Raw genomic sequence first — 19,707 nt, forward strand, 5'->3', positions numbered from 1 at the left:
CATTGGTTTCCTATCATTTCACAGTGTCTATCATACCTCCGAGTTTAAATTAACTCTTTCAAGTTTTACACTAGTGACACAATGCGGTGCTTGCACATGTTACATTATATAGTTGAGACTATGGGCACAAAGATCCAGCTATTTTCCCAACCCCATGAGCAACTGTGATTACATCCAAATGTGTTATTTCATTTAAATTCAAGGAGCCAAGCTGTGATTTGAATCCACAGCTATTTACTATGTGTTAGACTCTGTTGCCCCTCAATTTTAGTCTCTAGAGTGCAAATTTCCCATGCCATACCCTACCACATCTTTGACTTTATACTTTCTTCTCATTGTTTTCACAGCCATTTGGAAGATTTCAGAGGAACGTGAATATTTCTCTCATGGTCATCTTTTCATCTTAAGAGCTTAGGTGGCTAGAAGCCCTTTACCTTGGATTGATAAGAATGGGAACACTTCTCAATATGGTTCACATAACATGTTTGTTGTCTCCTTTACACCATGCATTATCTAGATTTGGGGGATAAAATGAGATTGCTGCTGCGCTTGAGAATTTCAGAGTCTAACGGGAAAGAAGTATATGTGAATATACATAAGTAGATGAGAAAACCCTGTGGTAGATAGCTCTTTAGCTGTGAGGCCACAGAGGAGAGAACAACTAACTCTGCAATTAACCCTCCTCGGGGAGTTTGGGGGTGGTGCCATGACAAGTGTTTGCTGAACAGGTCTTGAGCTATGCATAGTGATAGGCTGGGAAGAGCATTTCATACAGAGGGAACAGCCTGTTTGCTTGAAGGTATTAAGCAGGAAAAACAAGGCTTGCTAGGAGGTTAGTGAGACAGTCAATATAAATGTATAGAGCTGGAAATAGAGGACGAGGCTAGATAAACAAGCAGGAGTCAAATGTGAAGGAGTTGGAGTTTACGTAGGATTATCATGATAATCCATCATCTATAGCCGGATTTTATTCTAACCCCTTCAGCAAACCCCACCTGCTCATCTCATCCCAATGTGCGTGCCCCTCCACACACACACGTAGAGTTCTCTTGGGCCTCTTCTGTTCAAGATGAATGTATGCATCGATGAGAGTATGATTGCTTTAGCTCTGGTGGATTGAAGAGCCAGGGTTACTTCAAAAAGGCTTCATGATTTTGCCATTGGCCATCTAAAAGGGATTTACCAAAGATCTTAGGGAAAGATAAAAATGGACAAAGATCTAAAAGCCTCAAAGATATATAGTGAATTATTTTCCTTTCTTCTTCTCTTTTACCTCTCTGCTCCCATTCTTCAAAGAAGAAAAAAACAAAGAATCATTTTAGAATGAGAAATTCCGTTCATCACCTGTTGCTCATTTTCATTCATTCATTCAGGGCATGATTTATCTCTGTGTTTTACTTAGGTGGTAAGAAATAGGGTTCACCTAGCTATTATCTTTTCTCGGTCCTGCTATATACAAAGAAGCCATCTTCCCTTTGCTACAACTGGAAGGCCGCGTGTGCCTTTTGACTTGCTACCTTACCAGATGTGCAGCTTCAGATTAGACCGAGGTCCAGAGTAAATGTTGTTGTAGGCTCTCTCTTCCAGTCTCATCCTTTTTTTCCAGAAGCTAATAAATTCTGAAAGTGTTGCCATAGCTGCTACTGAAGTCAGCCTCTGAAAAAAGGCCTGGTGTACATGATTTCTTGTTGGACTGCTTCATCCTAGAAGAGAGAAAAAGGAGACCAAAGAGCAATGTGTGACTCATCCCTTCTCTTTTTTTTTCTTTCGGACTCTCTAGTATTTCCTTCCTTCCTTTTTTCTTTTTATTATTTTGCTCGCTTTCTTCCTCCTCCTTTTCTTCTTCTTTTCTCTTTCTCTCTCTTCTTTTACTCTAGCTTTTTCTGTTTAAAACTTTCCTTGTGTATTAAAAGGGCATTTATTTAGGAACAGGCATAGTAGCTTACTATGGTAATTCCAGCGCACAGGAGGCAAGAGGATCAAGAGTTTTGGGTCAACCTGGACAACATAGTGAGACCTTGTCTCAAAAAACCCCCCAAATATAATTCATTTACTTAAAATTAACTTCAGTACTCACAGTGTTCCAGGCTGTATAATTAGCACTATATTTTATACATATGAAATTTTTTATTTTAAAGACAAAACAAAACAATAACAATGAAGACAAAAATCAAAGCAACACAAAAACAACACAATCAATATATGACCTCAAAACAAAATGATAGGAATTAACAATGGTTGCTATATTACATACCGTTATCTTCAATGAAGTTGCTCAGTCCACCAGATGTAAGAATGTAAGATTGATCAAACAGTCAAAGACAGTAACAAGTAATAAAAAAAAACATTGGAAATGATGCAGAGCTTCACTATACAAGATGGTGGGAATTCAACAACGGTTCTTATACTGCATATTGTCTTCAGATCAGTCATTCTGATTACCAGATACAAGTGCTAGCACTATTTTTTTAATGTAATGAAAGGAGCAGGATAAAGTTGCTGCTGGCTTCAGGGAGATTCCAGTGTGGGCCAGCATAATACCAAACCAGTTATTCACTTGAAAGGAGGCTGATTCTCTATACTTCTTTGTGGTAGATTTGACATGATTTTAATTAACTTTATAACATTTCTGCAGTCTTCTAACTGTAAATTCTGAGTCTATCTTAGCTACATTTCAGTGTGAACTTTTTCTAGATAACATCATAACAGAATTGTGATTCAAGGGTTATTTTCAAAATGATAGAAAATCTTCTAAATGTAGCATGTTTTCTAAATTTTATTTTAAAATTCATTTTCTGCATTTTCCAAAATTTATATACAGAACTTCTAGAAATTTTATAATGAAATTCTTGTTCTGATTATAAACCCTATAGTTAATATTTTTATGGAAAATTAAAATTTTCTGTCTTTGAGAGTTTGTATCTTAGACTATTTGAATATGACATATTTAGAATATTTTTACAAAGTAGAAAAAATAAAATACCACTGGCCTAAAGTATTATCATTTCTGTTTCTCTGCATTGTTCCCTAGTACTTATCTGTAAGTATACACATTTTTACATGATCATGTTCAGTTAGGTTTGTGTGTGTGTGTGTGTGTGTGTATGTGTGTTACTAGGGATTGAACCCAAGGCCTTAACACTGAATTACTTCCCTAACTAGCTTTAATTTGTTTGATTGTTTTCTGACAACTAATTCACCAAGTTGCCCAGTCTGGGCTTGTACTTATTATCCTCCTGCCTCAGCCTCCAAGAGTGCTAGAATTATAGGTATGCACCATTACACCTGGTTTCTCCCCTTTCTTGATATAAAAACATCAAACAATAGAAAAATGCAGAAGTGCATGAAAATATACTTTCTTCTCATAGTTCTATTTCTTAAAGTACTATTGCACATTTATTACAACTCACTCTGACTTTTTCATATACACAGACACTTCGTGTTCTGCTCTTTTTTCACACTTCATTCATTTGTTAAGTGTGGTGTGTACAACTTAGCTTCTTATTAGCACCCAGATGCCATCACAACAAATACTCATGCCTTCAAAAATTTTCAGTTGAGATGTACAAATTTAGTTTCCTGCTTAGTCTTTTCTTTGTTTGGTTGACCTTTAAATTTTTTTAATACAATATTTAAATTTTATCATTTAACTTTTAAAAACTTACATGCTGTCCAGACTGTGGAGTGGGCGTTAACTTTCGGAGCTTCAGGTCTCCCTTGAGTGAAAGAGAAGAGTAAGATGAGCACTGTCCCTGCCGCCATGGATAACGCAGAGACATCAACGTGGAGGAAGCTGTGTACAGAGAGGAAAGCAGGATGGCTTTGGAGAAATATAGATCGACTTTAGAGAAGAAATGTTGTTCTCTAGAATACAAAGAAGAGGCCTGGTGCTTACAGCCTGAAGGAGCGGGTGATGCATGGAAAAGCGACCTGTCTAAACACGTGGAGTATTTTTTGCTGTTCTGTGTGACCTTCCCTGACCTTCCCCTCTCCCTCCTTTTATGGCCCCCGAACTCGGTGATTTGACTAAATGTTTCAGTTCTCCCCAAGTTCTGTTGGTGTTATGTAAAGACAGCCTTAATTAAAGTTTGCATGTGGTGAGTGAGAAAGAGAAGGGCATTTAAACTCACTGAGTCAGGCCCTGGGAGGGGGGAAAAAGTCAACAGTGTCAGAGTGACACCAGGAAAAGGAGGAGGTGCAAAAAGCCATTTGGTTTGAGCTCTGTTAATTTAGGCCAGGGAAGAGGTAATGCTGAGGCCCGAGGGGGTGAGTTAAGGACAGGCTTTCTGCCTTAACTCTCAACGTGCTAGGTTTTATTAGTTTAGGCCAGGCAGCTGCTGACATTATTTTAGTATCTATTTTGTGAGTGATTATGTTGTAGGCATGGGCAGGAGGTCAGGCAGGTCAAGCCTTTCTGCTGCAGACCATCTCAGCATGGGCCTTTCGCCTTCAGATCTTGCTGAAACTTGCCACCTGTAAAAGCAGACAACCTAATGGGAAAAAGAGCAGCACTTAAAATGCTGTTTTTTCTCTGCCGCTCTCTAGTGTAAAGAACGCTGTAAAAATATTTCAAACTGGAATTTTTGTTTTGGTTGCATTAACTCTTTGTTTGACCATCGTCACAATTTTCCCACAAAATTGACTTTTGGTAACCAGAGATGTTTTGGAGAAACTGAATATTATGTCTGCAAACAGAGGGAAGCAGTCAGAGAGACCCGAAGGGAGCCTTGCTAATGCTCTGATCACTTAAACTCATCTGTCCTATCACACACTGTGACCGCAGCTTTGGGAAGTTAACCAGTTTATGTTTTAGGGACTCTGTTCATTTGTGTTTGAAAGAAACATCCATGAAACATGGACCAGCTCCAAGAACAATGTTTCTGATAGCCAACACCCAAAAAAGAAGGGATGTGGTCTAGATCTTAATCCTAATTTCTTGCCCAATTGCCTGTGTGACCTTGGGCTAATCATTATGCCTCTATTTAACTTTACTGAGCCTGTTTGGGAGAGGAAACTCTTTCATTCAGGATACCACAGAGGTAGGAATCTCAGGCCCAATATGCAGAGAAAGACCAGTGGTGTATAAAGGGGGGGATTTGAGTTTCTACTCTCTAAACCATATTGTACCTAGCGGGGGCTGAAGCCAGAGGCGAACCAGTAAAATGAGCTGGTAAAAAGAATTGCCAACCTCACTTTTTCTAGGTGAGATCTGGGCCCTGATGCTGGGAAGTAGCTCTCTACTAACCCTCCATCCAATCCCACAAGGAAGCTCTCTGGACATTTATTCCTTTACTTACTCAACAAAGGTTCGTTGAGCACCACTTCTGTGTCTGTCACTGGGTTGTGGTGGCCTAGCACCCAACACCAGTCTCCACTCTAGCAAAGAGATAATGCATGCCAAGCAAATGAAGACATACGTATCCAACACACCAGATGCTGAGTACAGTGAAGGAAACAGTGGGATGAGGGAACATAAAGTCCTCAGGAGGTGATCACAGCAGAGACTTGGAGGAAGTAGAACTGCTCTGGGCCCACATCGGGAAGAGCACTCCTCACAGAGGGAGGAACAAACACCTCTCTAGGGACCTCAGGTGTAAGGTTCTAGAATGTTCCCAGACAGCAAGCAGCCTTTGTGGTGGGGCAGAGTGAATGTGTAGGACAGTGGCAGGGGATAAGGTTAGGGAGGCGTTATGCTTTATATATGGATATTCCCCCAAAGCCTCACGTGGTCTCCCTCCCTCCCTCCCTCCCTCTCTCTCTCTCTCTCTCTCTCTCTCTCTCTCTCTCTGTCCCTCTCTGTCTCTCTCTGCTTTTGCTGTTTTCTGCCACTGTGAACTGTTGCCCCTCTGCCATGTGCCGCTTTGCCTTGGAGCCAGCCAATTATGGACTGAAACCTCCACAAACTGTAAGCTAAATAAACCTTTCCTCCTTTATCTTTGAGTGTTGGGTATTTTGTTGCAGCATGAGAACAGTAACTAAGGAGGTGACCAGGGATGAGCTCATGAGGGATCTATGGGATAAGTTAAGCACTTTGGATTTTGCTCTGAATATCAGAAAAGAAACCACCGTGTTGTTTCGAGCAGAGAAGTGTTATGATCTGACCTTGTGAAAAGAGGTCAGATTTGGAATCTACATAGAGTACAGAGCTAAAAGGATCGATGAGGGATTAGAGATGTGAGATGAAAAGTTAGGAATGTTACTTGAGCAAGTAGGTGCCATTACAGCGAAAGAACACTCTGGAAGAAACACAGGGGCAGGACAGCTAGTTTGAAGGCTCCACTGGCTGATGGTGGAATCAAAACTGTGCTTCAGATATAAATTTTGGGTCTGTGTAGAAAGCAGGATGCCTGGTTTTCAAGGTAAAGGTGATTTGTCAAAGATGAAGATTCACAGGTGGTCTTGAGTGGGCCAGAGAATAGCCAGAGGAAGCCAGATGTGGGCTGTGACTCTTAGCATGATGCCACTATGAGGTAGATAGGTCCCTTTGACCAAGGTAGCCAAGATTGACCACTGGACCCTAGAGATTATTGATTTTAGACAGAGGTAGATCTCTGGTTAGGGTCCTTAGTGTGGAAGTTTCTTGATGCTGTATACTAACATCAAGAGTGTACTAACATTAGGAGTGAGACAGACAACCTGGCAAAGATCAGGGGGGCCAGAACTTCTCTCATTTATCCTACTCAGAAAAGTGACAGTGAATAATAGGAGGTCTTAGCTGAGAACACGACGGAAGGAGAAAATTCCAGTGGAAGAGTCACATGGGAGTTTGGTTGTCCGTGATAGATGGGGATTCAAGCAGGTAGATTTGTAGAAGCAGACAGAAGGAACAACAGACAGTAAGGGCTACTGTGACACAGCACTAGGGTAGGGTGTTAAGGGACATCATATTTCTTCCTCTCTTCCCATTATTTCCTCATCCTTCTTTCTTTTCCTTTCCTGTATCCCTTCCATCCTTTGAATTTAAGCTTTTGTGCCTACAGCAAACATTTATCCAATTCCTGCTGTGTACTAGCCACTGTGCTAGGTCTGGAGGACACCTAGGAAAAACATAGGCAAGACCTTTCTGCAGCTAACAGTTTTATGGGGGTGGGGGAATTCCCCAAATTCCCTCCTGGGGTAGTAGAACAGACAAAAGCCTTGGGGGTAGGGGCCACAGAGGTTACCTGACCACACACACATTTGTAATCTGTTTTCAATGTAAAGTATGAAACCACCCGCTGTAGTCTTTCTTTGTTCTTTTTTATGTTTCTGTTCAGGGCTTCCTTTCCTACAGCGTTGTTTTGTTTTGTTTCTAAAGTATTATCATGTACATTGGTCTGACTGTCCATTTTCACAGCAGAGGTTGACTTGTTATATGGAAGGACATTATTATTGGCTCAATGCCTTACAAAAATCCTCAGTTTGTTTTCACTGAAGAAAGTATTGGTACTGGCATCTCAGGCAACAAAGCACAGTGGTTACGGAGGGGGTGTTCTGAAACCAGGCAGATTTGGGTGAATCCAGGCTGTAGCATCTAATGGCTGTGCAACCTTCAATGATTTACTTAGATTTTTCTGCGCCTCCTTAATCTCACCTATCAAATGGAAATAATAATTAGATCTCCGTTACAGGGGTGTTATAGATGTTAAATAAGATGTTTTAGAAGAAATATTGGTGCATAATTAACATTCAAAGTGACTCTTACAAGTTATCAAATGTATCCACAAATGCAGCGTTTCTTCCAGCATTTATGGCTGTATCTCTTATCTCTCCACATATTTATTTAATATCAAATGCTCAATAAACCCACGATGTGTGTGAAACTGTTTTCTGCATTGCCTCACAGAGCAATTATTCTGGGAAAAAAGACTGAAGACGGAGCTAAAAAACCACTATACGTATAAGGTTAACAGCCAAGGATAAATCAATCTCAATTTCAGGGACATCATCAGAACAGCAATTTTGGAGGTGCTGATCATTGCCCACTCTCTAAAGTGAAACCCAGGAAAACTGCAAAAGGTAAGTTATTTCTGGCAAGCAAAATGGACTGGGTCCTCAAAAATTCCACTGGAAGCTTAAATTAAAAAGTTTTGCATCATATACCAGCATTTTGGTATTGTTGAATTAAAAAAATGCTTTGATAGATTTGCAATGGTAAATACACTACTTGTCATGTACAAATTCCAGCTATCACATGTAGCTACTGAGAGAGCTGTGAAGAAAGTATGTGATGTTTCATACTGGATCCATGATAAAGAATGGTGTGGCCCATGAGCAGGGTCTTGTACTGGAGGCATATCCATAGCTTTCCAAATCTACACTATGCTAACTGGGGGGTGGTTCCACTTCTAGTAGTGCATAAGATAAAAGTATCTACTTATCTTAAACTCTTGTTAAGCTTTATTTATACACTCATTCATTCATTTACGTTGACACGGACCTTTAACACAAGGTACTGTACTCTGAAGTCTGTGTTCTATTGTAGTCTACAATTAAGTCAACTCAGAAAAGCATATAAATTTATTTATAAGTGGATTTGAGACCTTTACCAGTTGGGACAAAACAGGAATAAAAATTGGCAACCCAATGAAGAAAAACCTGAAATTACAAAGGATAAAGACTGACATACTTCCCCAGGCACTATAATCCAAGCTACTCAAGTTTGAAGAGGCTGAGTCAAGAGGGTATCAAGTTTGAGGTAAGCCTGAGTAACTTAGTTTTTTGTCTCACAACAGACAAAACATGGGAGGTTAGAGATGTAGCTCAGTGGTATCATTTTCCTAGTGTGTACATGGGGTCCTGGTTTCAACAATTCCTTCCAAAAAATATGTTGAAAACATTGAAAGAACCTGCTAGGATAGAAAGCAAAGAGTTAAACTCAGATTGACAGGTGCACTTAGAGAAGATACTGGAACAACCAGAGAGAAGTCAGAGTTAAGAAAAAAAAAAAAAAGACAAACAAAACCTTCCAGTGGGAAACATTCTTACACTGAAAGAGAAAGAAAATAGTTTTAATCTTCTGGTCAAAGGATATAACTTTGAAAAAAATAACGAAATTTAGTGTTGGTTACTGCAAAAGCATGACCCTCTATATTTTTAAATGGGTAAGCCAGTTCATTGATAGAAAATATACAATGAAATAAATTAATCAAGTTGGAATTATTAAAACATTTCAGCAAAATGTGAATCACCATAAATACAGGCATACAGAAAGAATTCAAAATAAATGTCAAAAACTAAATAAAATTAATTCAGAAAATTTCATAAACATTTTTCGTTGCCTGTTTTATTTTTTAGTTTTCCTAGAATAACGTAACATAAACTTGATACTCATTTGATTGAGAGTTTGTCAAGCAAACTATTAAAGTGAAAGCCCTTTTATTCCTGAGAATTTAAATGGGTGATACTGGGTTACCAGGTATTGAGTGCTTAATAAACCGACCTCTGTACCCAAAACTCTCCACATTTAGTCCACTTTCCTTTACAGTAAGCCAGGAAAATTAGGGCTATAATGTCCATTTTAAAATAAAGGTATGAAGCTTTAAAAGAGTGCAAGATCAAGGATTTAAGCTTCAGTTTAACTTTGAAACTGTGCAGTTTCAGTACCAATAGCTACCTGGCCACCGGGAGTCACTATAAGAAGCACGACCCCTGGTGGCTTAAACTGTTGGAAGACGAACACCTGGGTGATAACCATGTAGTACCGTAGTCTTTCTTTGCGCTCTCAGGCAAACCAGCAGTTCTGTCAGTCCTGAACAATTACCATGGGCAACTGGACATGCTGGGGACAGGCATATGACACAATGCATAGCTTTCGAGAAAATAAGCATTCTTTATCTGCCACTTTGTTGAAGGTATTTCTATTACCATGCAGCTAGGTCCCTTCATTTTTTCTGACTCTTAGTTCTTCCATTGGGAATATAAGCAACTGTCTTCAAAATGCCCCTGACTACAGAGGTGTCCAGGCCATGGAAAGGTGTTGAAGCCATCCATCCAGCTACTCATGTAGGAATTTATTTCTTGGTATGTCTGACTGTTTTCTGCTGTGGAAGAATTGAATCAACTCTTTGCTTTATTGGTATTTTATCTTCTCAGATTGTGCTGGATCTGCAGATCTTCAAAATTGTACAATATCTCCTTTTCACCCTGCAATTTACACATTTCTATATACTTTTGACACTGCAATTTAAACATTTCTATTAGACATTTCTATATACTATATGTTTTTGACCCTGCAATTTATACAGTACCAGACACGATTGTCATTTAAAATTATTAGAACATGTAGTTCAATGAAATACAACAACTAATATGGAGAACTGTTTTTCTAAACTGTATTGATTGGGGGGAGCAAAAAGGAGAGATAAATATTATATATATCTAATAGCATTCAACTTTCTTTAACCCCTCCCCCATCTTCATTTCACAGTGGCTTTGGAAAGAATTTAAATCTGATACCAAATCACAGTATTAAATTTCCCAAGTCCCCAAATTCACCTTTAAATTCCTTTCATCCTTCTCCGCTGGGTTATGACTTTCATCCAAGAGTTCCCCCACAGCTTTGCGATCCTAGAACCACGAAAGTTCCTCTTTATGTCAGACTGATCTTTCGGCCCATAAAATGAAACGTGCCTGGATATTCTTCTCCAATCATACTGTTATGATTAGTTAGAAATGAACAGGACCACCCTTCATTTGGACTATAAGAGAAACATTCTCTTTATAAAAAAATGAAAACAAACAAAATGTAACGGAATAATGAGGAATCCTGCCCCAGGCCTGTGCCATAGATGCAAATAGTGGAAACTGGGGCTGAGTACTTGTTGAAAAACAAATAGTCCATCAGTTTTGCATAAATATTCCTGAAGAATTGGTAGGAACAATTTTTAAATGCAGTTTTGGCTTCATTTAGGCTCAGTTATGGTGCTAAGATGTTTTATGGGCATATGAAGCATTTGTTTTGAGCCAGATGCGTGCTGTATTAGCAGCGTATACAATTCATTCCTGTGTCAAATATTTTATAAATTCCCAGCATGCATCAGAAAGACATTAGGCTAAGCCTGGGGAACATAGTGATGAAGTCATGCCCCCTGTAGCCTCTGATGGGCACATATATGTTGTTTCTAAGTAAATTTCTGTGTTATATTCAATTTTTAAAGCATAGGTCTTTTTCACAAGTAGCCTTAGTTGTTTAAGAAATAACAATACAGTTTCAAAAATATACCTGATTTATGGCAACAAGATGGCTAGTGCCATGGGGCTAAAATATCAGATTGGTGAACAAAAACCAGATCCCAAGAAATTGCTCATATTTAGCACATTCTTTAACATATGGGCAACTTCCACTGATTTGCACCAAAGGGGGAGAGTTGAGATGTGACTAATAAAGTGGAAAATAACACAAAGTAATGTGTCTTCTTGTTTTGTATTCATATTTATATATGGGTGGTTTTTATTTTGGGGAATGTATTTCAAATGGAACTCTGCAGCCACAGTTGAAGATGTGACTCAGGAGGAAGCTGGCGGTTTTCCAGTTTCCTACTTCTGACCCTACTCAGCAGCATCTTCAACCACATCCACCCTCGGACAAGTCCACCCTCTCTCTGATTAAGAATAGCTGCCCACATATAAATCTTTCCTGGAGTAGGAAGTGGTTTAAATGCCTGGTTTTCAAAAGCCTGCTGTGCAAGCAAAGTAAACAAGGAAGTTTATTGGATTAGTAAATTGAAATTAAGCAAATTAGTTTCCAACTCTTAATGGTACCTACCCAGCAAAGCAAGGATCAGTGCCCTTAAAATTGTAGCAAAGCTAACAGTGCTTACTACAACACAATTAATTTGGTGACAGGGAGAAAATTGCTTGTAAGTTCCTGGATTCTAAAGATCTCTGTGAAAGGCAATGTGCTTTGTTTTGTTTTGATTTGGTTTGGTTTTTTTACTTTTTTCTCCCTGCGCATTCAAGATTAGGAATTGGGAAAAATATTACTCCTATTAAGAATATGATAATAGTGATTTTAATGGTTCTCTGTCAGGCCTGGTGCCCAAATCACCAGTCCCATTTCTTTCCTTCCACCCATATTTTTGCTGTAAGCTAACAGGTACTCCCTGCAAGAAACACTTCTGACTCACAGAGTGTGTAATTCCATCCATAAAGAATCCCAGCTCCCTGCAGAAGCCTGGGGTTTACCGATGGTTGAGATGCACTGATGACGCCTCAGATTGTACCCTCTCTCTTGATTGAAAGCAGAAGGACCCCCCTCCTGATTGGCTTCCTTACTTACGAACAGTGTCGATCCATTTCCTGTTCCCCTCTGTTAATTCATACCAGGACAGACACAGATCAAAATGAGGGACCCTGCATTTCGGCACCTCCTCGGAGCAGTGTTGATGGGAGTAAGTGTTTGCAGACTGTAGGTTCCTGTTCAAGCTACCAGAGGATGACTTTTCATTTCTTAGTTAACCAGTTCCAGCCCAGAAAAACAGCCACTGTATACTAGCACTGTCCAATATTGTTGTTTTTTCCCGCTTTCCCCTTGAAGTATTGACCACCCAACCATGATCATTCCCAATTTAAAATGATATATGGAGCGCCTCATCTGGGTTTCAAATGAGTTGCAATTGTCCCTTTGTTCTGCTAAAATCAATCAGAATCTTGCACAAATGAGGGGTTTCAGGTTACCACAAGGAATGTTTCCAGGGGTGCTTGCTCTGAAATAAAAAATGTGATAATCATTACATGGAGAGCCAATAATTATAAGCATTTCCTCTTGGAATCACAGAGAAAAAATACTAGAATCATATCAACCTCAGAAAAAAAATCATTGAATTTCTTTCTGGTATATTAGGACACCTGGTTGGGGCCTGTAGTCACACTTCTTTTGAATGCTGCTGTGTTTTAACATCGTAGTAACCCTGATTGAATCTGCCACACTGTTTTCCTTAAAGTAATGCTGGAATTGTTAGAACTTTTTTTCTTAAAGTGAGACACTTTAGTAGACGCATAGCTGCAATTGTTCGTCATATATGCTACATTATATCTTATTGGTCAAGTGAATTCTGGCTAGTAACTCTACTGTAGTTCTATAGAAAGGTCAAGATTTGATAGAAAATCAGACTCCTGTGTGTTACTGCAGGCACCTTCCAAAGTCATAAGATAGGTATATTAGATCATATAATGTCTACTTTAAAGAGGCATGGTTATTACTTCAGAGACAAATGTTTCAAAATTGAAAAATTATTTTCCATTGAACATTTTTTTGTCTTTTCTGCTAGTTCAGAGCAAATGCTCCAGCATGCCAGGCAGATTGCACCTGCTCAACTCAAAAAACATCTAACTTAGGTTTTTGTTTTTTGTTTTTTGTTTTTTTTTACTGCTGCTTTGTTTCTGCAATTTAGTTATATTATTTTAGAGATCAAGTGAAGTTCCTAAATAAAACTACTTGCATATGAAGTTGAAGTGCTCTGAAACTCTGCTGGAATCTACTTTAACTTTTAACTCCCCAAATCTCTGTCCCCTTCACACTCAGAGGGATTCATCAATCAAAGTAGATCTGGCTCATAGAACAGCAGAGGACCGCAGGTGCTTATGCAGCCATGAATTTCCCAGCTATTTCCTGCCTCTTACACTAAAGACTCCAACTTCTGAATCAAATCTTCAAAACCCCAAGGGACTCTCCCCCAGAGAACCCCAGGACACTGATTTTAGAAGTTACACCTACTTCACTTACTTGTACCCACACCTTGACTGTACCCAGGTGAGCCCCCTTATGGGATGAGAGTTGGCTTTGCCAGTACAGCCAGGTGGGTGAGACCCAAAGTTTGATAGATTTGGTAACAGAAGAGCAAGAGAAGAGAAGTAGCATTTACCAACCATCTTCTATATGTGCTCAGTTCTCGGGAGGCTAGCTCATCACATCCTCAGGAAAAACTCAACAAGTAGGTGAGTTTATTTCCACATTGAAAATATGAAAGCTGAGATGAGAGATGTAAACAACTTTCCCCAGGTCTGATCTTTGTGGCATAGTAGTTTCACATTCACTCTGTCCCACTTCAAAGACCAGACATTCCCCTAAACTAGTAACCACTGAACTCTTGCCATATATAGATGTCCACAAGGAGAGATAACATGTACTTGAGGCCGCCATTTTAGACCTGAGGAATTTGAGGATTCCAGAGGTTCATCTGAGGCCTGCAGGAACCAGGTGTAATGAGCCATACTGTAATCACTTAGCAGATGATGACCTGGAAGGATGAGCCTGGGTTTAGGACATGTCCTGTTAACTCCAAATATGATTACTTTGCTGAATTTTGTTGATTCCCAAATTTCCAGACCACCACATACATGTATATATTGATTGATTTTTAAATTTTCTTTATTGGTGAGTTGATTTTTCCTTTATGAATTCATTTCCTTTTTGAACTATACTTTATGGTCAGCAAGAATTTCCTTAACACTCTCTCCTTCATTGAGGTTTTGAGAGGGAAGAATGTACCTGTGCTAAAGTTCTCCTTTAAAGTATAATCATGATAATGATGACTTATATGGCATTCATGTAGTATCTAAGCTTCTGTACTTGTCTGATCCTAAAACTCTTTCACATATATTATCTCATTTTATTCTCCAAAAATGGCTTTGAGATAACAATCTGCAGCAGGACAAACTTTAGAATTTCCTACCATCTCTTGTGTAAATTTAAATGTTCTCTTTTAAATTGGTAAAATAATGTACAGACTGGTGAAAGTAAGATGAGGGGGTGGAAATGTTTTGGGTGAAGGGAATAGTAAAGAGATGAACATCAGATCTAGGTAGATATTTGCATGAGAATCTGAATATATGAGAACCAGGCTCCAGATGAATTCCTGGTGAATATCCAAGTTCACTAAATTCATGGAAGGAGAACAAGGGACCAAATAGAGAAGATTAAATATGGCTTTATAAGCAAGACACACTTAGGTAGTCCAGAGAGAACTTTTACAGTAGCATACCATAAAAACTCTAGCCCCTGCAAACCAAAAGATACACAGTGGCACTTACACCAAATGTGGCTGGGGATCCCTTATATGCACATGTACCAAAAATGCCCTGGGTTGTCTACCACGACTAGTGAAGAGTTTTCAAAAAACCCATCCTTGCTACAGTTTCTGTTTCTGCATCTGGCAAAGGCTTTGAAATGAAGGTTTACTGAATCTGTTACAACATATTGTAATTTGAAGAATCCTTAACAGTTACCTGATAACAGTTATCTTTTTATGGATGGAGAAGAGGAGGATGCCTCTTAAGAGCTTGCTGCCTTAGCAGCAGACTGTAGTCTTGAACCCAGTGTTCTTGGTGCCACCACTTCTAAAGCTTATTTTTGTTTCATTCAGTTCCTTTAATGATGGATGATACCTTGTATGAAATGGAACAACAGACTATGGAATGCTTGACTAGAAGGAACCCCAGAGATGGGATCTCAGATCTCTGTACTTTACTAATAGGAACTTGATGTGCCCAAGTTACCACCACAACTCTAGGAGAGGGGTAGACCAAAGACTCTAAATTCAAACACTTCTACAAAATAAGGAAAAAGTGTGAAATGATCATGTTTTTTATTTATAAGGAGCAGTTCTCTTCTCCACTTTCACATGCCTCCCCGCCTACCCCAGCTCTTCATTCTGCAGTCTTGGGTTGATGAGGTCCTACACTTAACGTGAACATGCTGTTGAAAGGCCAACAGGGAGTGCAGGTTGAGACCAAGGAAAGAGATGAGAGGCTGGTGAGTAGGGCCTGAAGGGGAGCTGTTGTTTACATTGAGTGGGCTGCAGGTGACTACTGGGTTTAAGGTTGGGACCTCGGCAGGTACCGTAGGAAGCTTTTGCCTGTCAGATTCTGCTCTATGCTGTTGCACAAAATTGTGTTAGGGAAGCAAAATGATCAAAGTGGCCATCCTCACTGCCCAAGATATGTACCCGAGCAATGATGTCCCATGCAGCCAGGGAAGAGGCTGCTGCTCAGAACTCCCTCCACCATAATCTACATCACACCTTTTATCCAAATTCCTCACCTCAACTGATCAAGATTTATTTTCTTGTATCTATGGATACAAAGTCACTATGGGGTTCCTTCTAGATACAAAGTCACTATGGAACAGGTTCTTGTTGAAGAGGGTAAAGACAGAAATAGAGAGATCTGAGATTTTTGAGGGCTGATCATGTTACAGCCCCTGCCTGGGTGTTTCCTGCACATTCTGCTTCCCATCTGTCTTCACATTTCTTCCATCAGGTGGTGCCATCATCCTGAATCTGCAGATGATGAAACTGGCTTTCCCTGGGGTAGACTGCTTTGCCCCAAGTCCCAGGATTGCAATAGGCTGAGCTCTATTGGAGGCTAATTTTTTTCAACTCCAGGTCGTCCTTTTCCCCTACAGTGCAGACAGGTGGAGGCTGGACGGAAAGCTGGTGTGGCCGATCTATTTGACCCCAGTGTAGAGTCTCTGCCTTGTACTCTTGTTTTTTCCCCTGACTTCTGACCAGCAGGTCCCAGTACGTAGACCCTTCTGGCTGCCTGGACGGAGAGTATTCTGCTGCTATGCTTCTGAACTGGGTATCTAGATTTTGGTCTACACTGTTTCCCCAAACACCCAACTTAAACAGACCGCTCTCCTCCTCCCATCTGGCCTTGCCTGGCTGATATCTTGAGCCAGCCCATTTGATTACATGGCAAAAAGGCCCAGATGTCAGTCCAGTCACTGAGGTGGGTGAGGGGCCCCGGCCCATGAAATTTATGTGGAAACCAGAGGCCTGCAGCCACTCTGGTGGACGGGCCTGACACACAGGACGTGGTGGGTCCTTAGCTAAGCGTCTTGAGTAAGAGACACTAGCACCCCACTACACCATGTGTAAGGGGGTAATGACACCTGCCTTGCAGCACTGGCCCATGAGTACATGAAATAATGGTTGCAAGCTGCAAACCTTGTACAGTAGGAGCTCAGTAAGTGTTAACGTCTCAACCGCCAGGAGACAGAGCAGGCACCTCTGTTAACTGGCAAGAATAGCTATTTTTCCTAAGTCACAAAGATGACCCAAACCACTTTCTCATTATACAAATGTATGATCCAAACCATGTTTTATTTTCTTCATGGATCTCTCTCAAGGCATTCATAACCCACATAAAGTAGATGCACAAGTCCTTTTTGTTCCAAGGGAGCTTTGCAGTTTGCTGTTGATGCAGGTCCCAGGCCTGGCGTTTCTCCTGTGGTCTTCACACTACCCGTATTACAATAGAAAATCCACTTGAGAAACTGGAGCTGACCAAGTCTCGAGCCGGTTCCCCCATTTATTTCCAGCCCTGGGCTATTTGCTAAAAGCGATACAGGTGGGTGGAAGTCAGGTGAGACCCGCTTCTCAGAAGTAACCGGAGATGCCCGCACACCTCGGTGTGTCACTCGGTCCTTTCTTCCTGGGGATGCCAAATGCAGTCGGGTGTGGGGCCGGGGCTTGTAGGGATACCCAAATATTTTCTTGGAAAGTAATCTCAGTTTATTAGAGTTCCTTGTCTCAATTCAGAGTATAGATTTTTGAATGCGTTTGCTGACAGATTGACCTGGACTGTGTTTTCCTCTTATTCAGGCAGTGATCGATCTTTATCAAAAGGATTTGTTGACTGACGGGCTTTCACGGGTCTAATGTGCTGTTTGATACTTTTAAAAGACATATGCCCCTTTGTATAATGAAATTATCTGATAAAAGAGGGAACGAAGCTCAGGTTTTCAGAAGCATCTCAGCTCCTGGCTGCTCTGGTGACTGCCAGGGAATTTTGTTTTTATTTGCCTGTGATGGAAACCTTACAACCTTTGCTCATATTGTTTTCGAATATTCGAGTTTTTAGACTATATACTGTGCTTCTCGGCCTAAGGGCCTGAGCTAAACCAAGATTGTGTTTCCCTCAGGTAAGTACTTCCAGACACTCTATCCCCTCTGTCTTTATAGCCCTCTTCTCCTCATTACTGTACGGTGTAACTCTAGATGCGCATTATATTCCACATAAAAAGCCATTTCTGTAGCATCTTGTCATCGTCTCATGGACGCCGCTTTGAAGGCGTGTTGAGTTCTGAACTCAGAGCCCGACAGCAATGGCTCAAGTGCACCGCGCCGTATTATTTACCCAGATGGGGTTAATTGTTAGATAAAAGAATGGTCCCTTTCAGGGTACTCTGTTGCAATCGCTCTCACACTGGTTATGGAAGACAGGGAAGTCTATGATAAATATCAAACTTTCTAATCAGAAACGAGTCCAGTTGTATTTGAAATCTTGAACTTAATCCAGAATCAGGAAATGTAGCCACTTGTGTTACTGTTGCTGAAAGAAGAAAATGACCTTTTTATTGTAGCTTACATTCACTATTGTGCTTGAGAGCTACAGGGAAGAGAGTAAGTAAATGTAAAGGCTTAAGTAGACTTTTCCTTTTAACAGGGAGGGTACAACTACACACGCTGAACCATCATCTCCTTAGATTTCCAAGACATTTTTTGCCGGCAGCAAAAATTTTTTGTCTGCACTGAATCTTAAAAAATACATATTTTTGCCTAAAAGTTTATAGCAGAACCCTTCTGGCTTCTGGTTTCTATGTGGCTAAGTGGCTAATGCTAGTGCTTTTATTGGTTGATTGGGTAAGGTACAGCTTGAAGTATAAACTTGCAAAAATCAATTTTCCCAAATCATAAGTGTAGGGGTTGATAGAGTTTTCTCATTCATATATATGTCCGAGTATATGCCCATTTTACCTCTGCATTTTAGTACCTGGAAATTTCTCAAGTCTTTTCCAGTCAAATTTTGCCAAAGTAGCCTCTCTCCTAATTTCTGTCATCCATAAATCAGTTTTGTCCATTTTTGAATTTTATATCAATGGAATCTTATAATACATAGTCTTTTCTGACTGATTTATTTTACTTAGAGTGAGCATTTTGAGTTTTACTACTGTTGTTGGATCTACTATATCACCCTTTTAAAGAAGTATTTTATTTTTCTCAAAATGTTCTTTAAAAGTGACACCAAAGTAAAAAGCAATTTTTAAAAAAATTCTTATACAGCTGTCTCTGTTGTTGGTTTTATTGTGTTAATATCATAAAGTAGTTCATGAGGTATTTTAAATATATATGCATGTGTACATATAAAATCTTAATATATATTTATTTACATATATGTATATGTACATATGCATATACAAAAACATGTAAAACATATTCATGTTACAATGAAATATCATTCAAGTAATTTCCCACTAAAGTAAAATTCAGGACTAATCAGCAGATTTTAAAGGGTGATATGTGAATAAATTCCTCCATGATCTGATCAAAATAGTAGGGTCATACATTAGGATGTGAGATGTCCAACCTGCAAAGGATATACTAAATGGAATTTTGAAACTATTCTGGGTCTGCTCACCGTATTGTCCTGAAAATAAAACCTAACTGGAAAATCATCAGCCTTGAAAACCATAGATCAAAAAATACCAACCCCAATTAGCCTAGCCCTGCCTAACCTGGCTTACAGAGTAGCTACAGGGCAAAAGAATAATGCTGCTAGATAAGCCAAAGATAGCGTGATGGGGGCTGGCAGTTTTGATCTCTAATGATCGAAGCTGATTATTTTCCAGTTATTTTCAAGGAAATGGGGCATTATGGGCAAAGTCGTCACAAAATATTTACTACTGTCTTAGTCTGAGTTTCACTGCAGTTGAAAAACTTGCAC

General features: G+C 39.8%; 1 long non-coding RNA gene across 3 annotated transcripts; it reads right to left on the reverse strand.

Annotated features, from left to right (window-relative positions):
- Positions 1-44: 44 nt before the first annotated feature.
- LOC106148186 lies at positions 45-12,364 on the reverse strand. 3 transcript variants are annotated; one of them, XR_001233398.1, is made up of 5 exons: positions 12,260-12,364; positions 10,477-10,548; positions 3,666-3,793; positions 1,523-1,703; positions 45-1,168 (listed from the first exon to the last, which is right to left on the reverse strand). It is a non-coding gene; the product is annotated as an uncharacterized LOC106148186 (long non-coding RNA). The 3 variants fall into 3 exon arrangements; XR_001233397.1 differs by having other exon boundaries at positions 45-1,703; XR_001233399.1 differs by lacking the exon at positions 10,477-10,548 and having other exon boundaries at positions 45-1,703.
- Between the last annotated feature and the right edge of the window lie 7,343 nt (positions 12,365-19,707).

This window comes from Chinchilla lanigera, unplaced genomic scaffold (assembly GCF_000276665.1).
Source record: "Chinchilla lanigera isolate Chin_1 unplaced genomic scaffold, ChiLan1.0 scaffold00016, whole genome shotgun sequence".
NCBI lineage: Eukaryota > Metazoa > Chordata > Mammalia > Rodentia > Chinchillidae > Chinchilla > Chinchilla lanigera.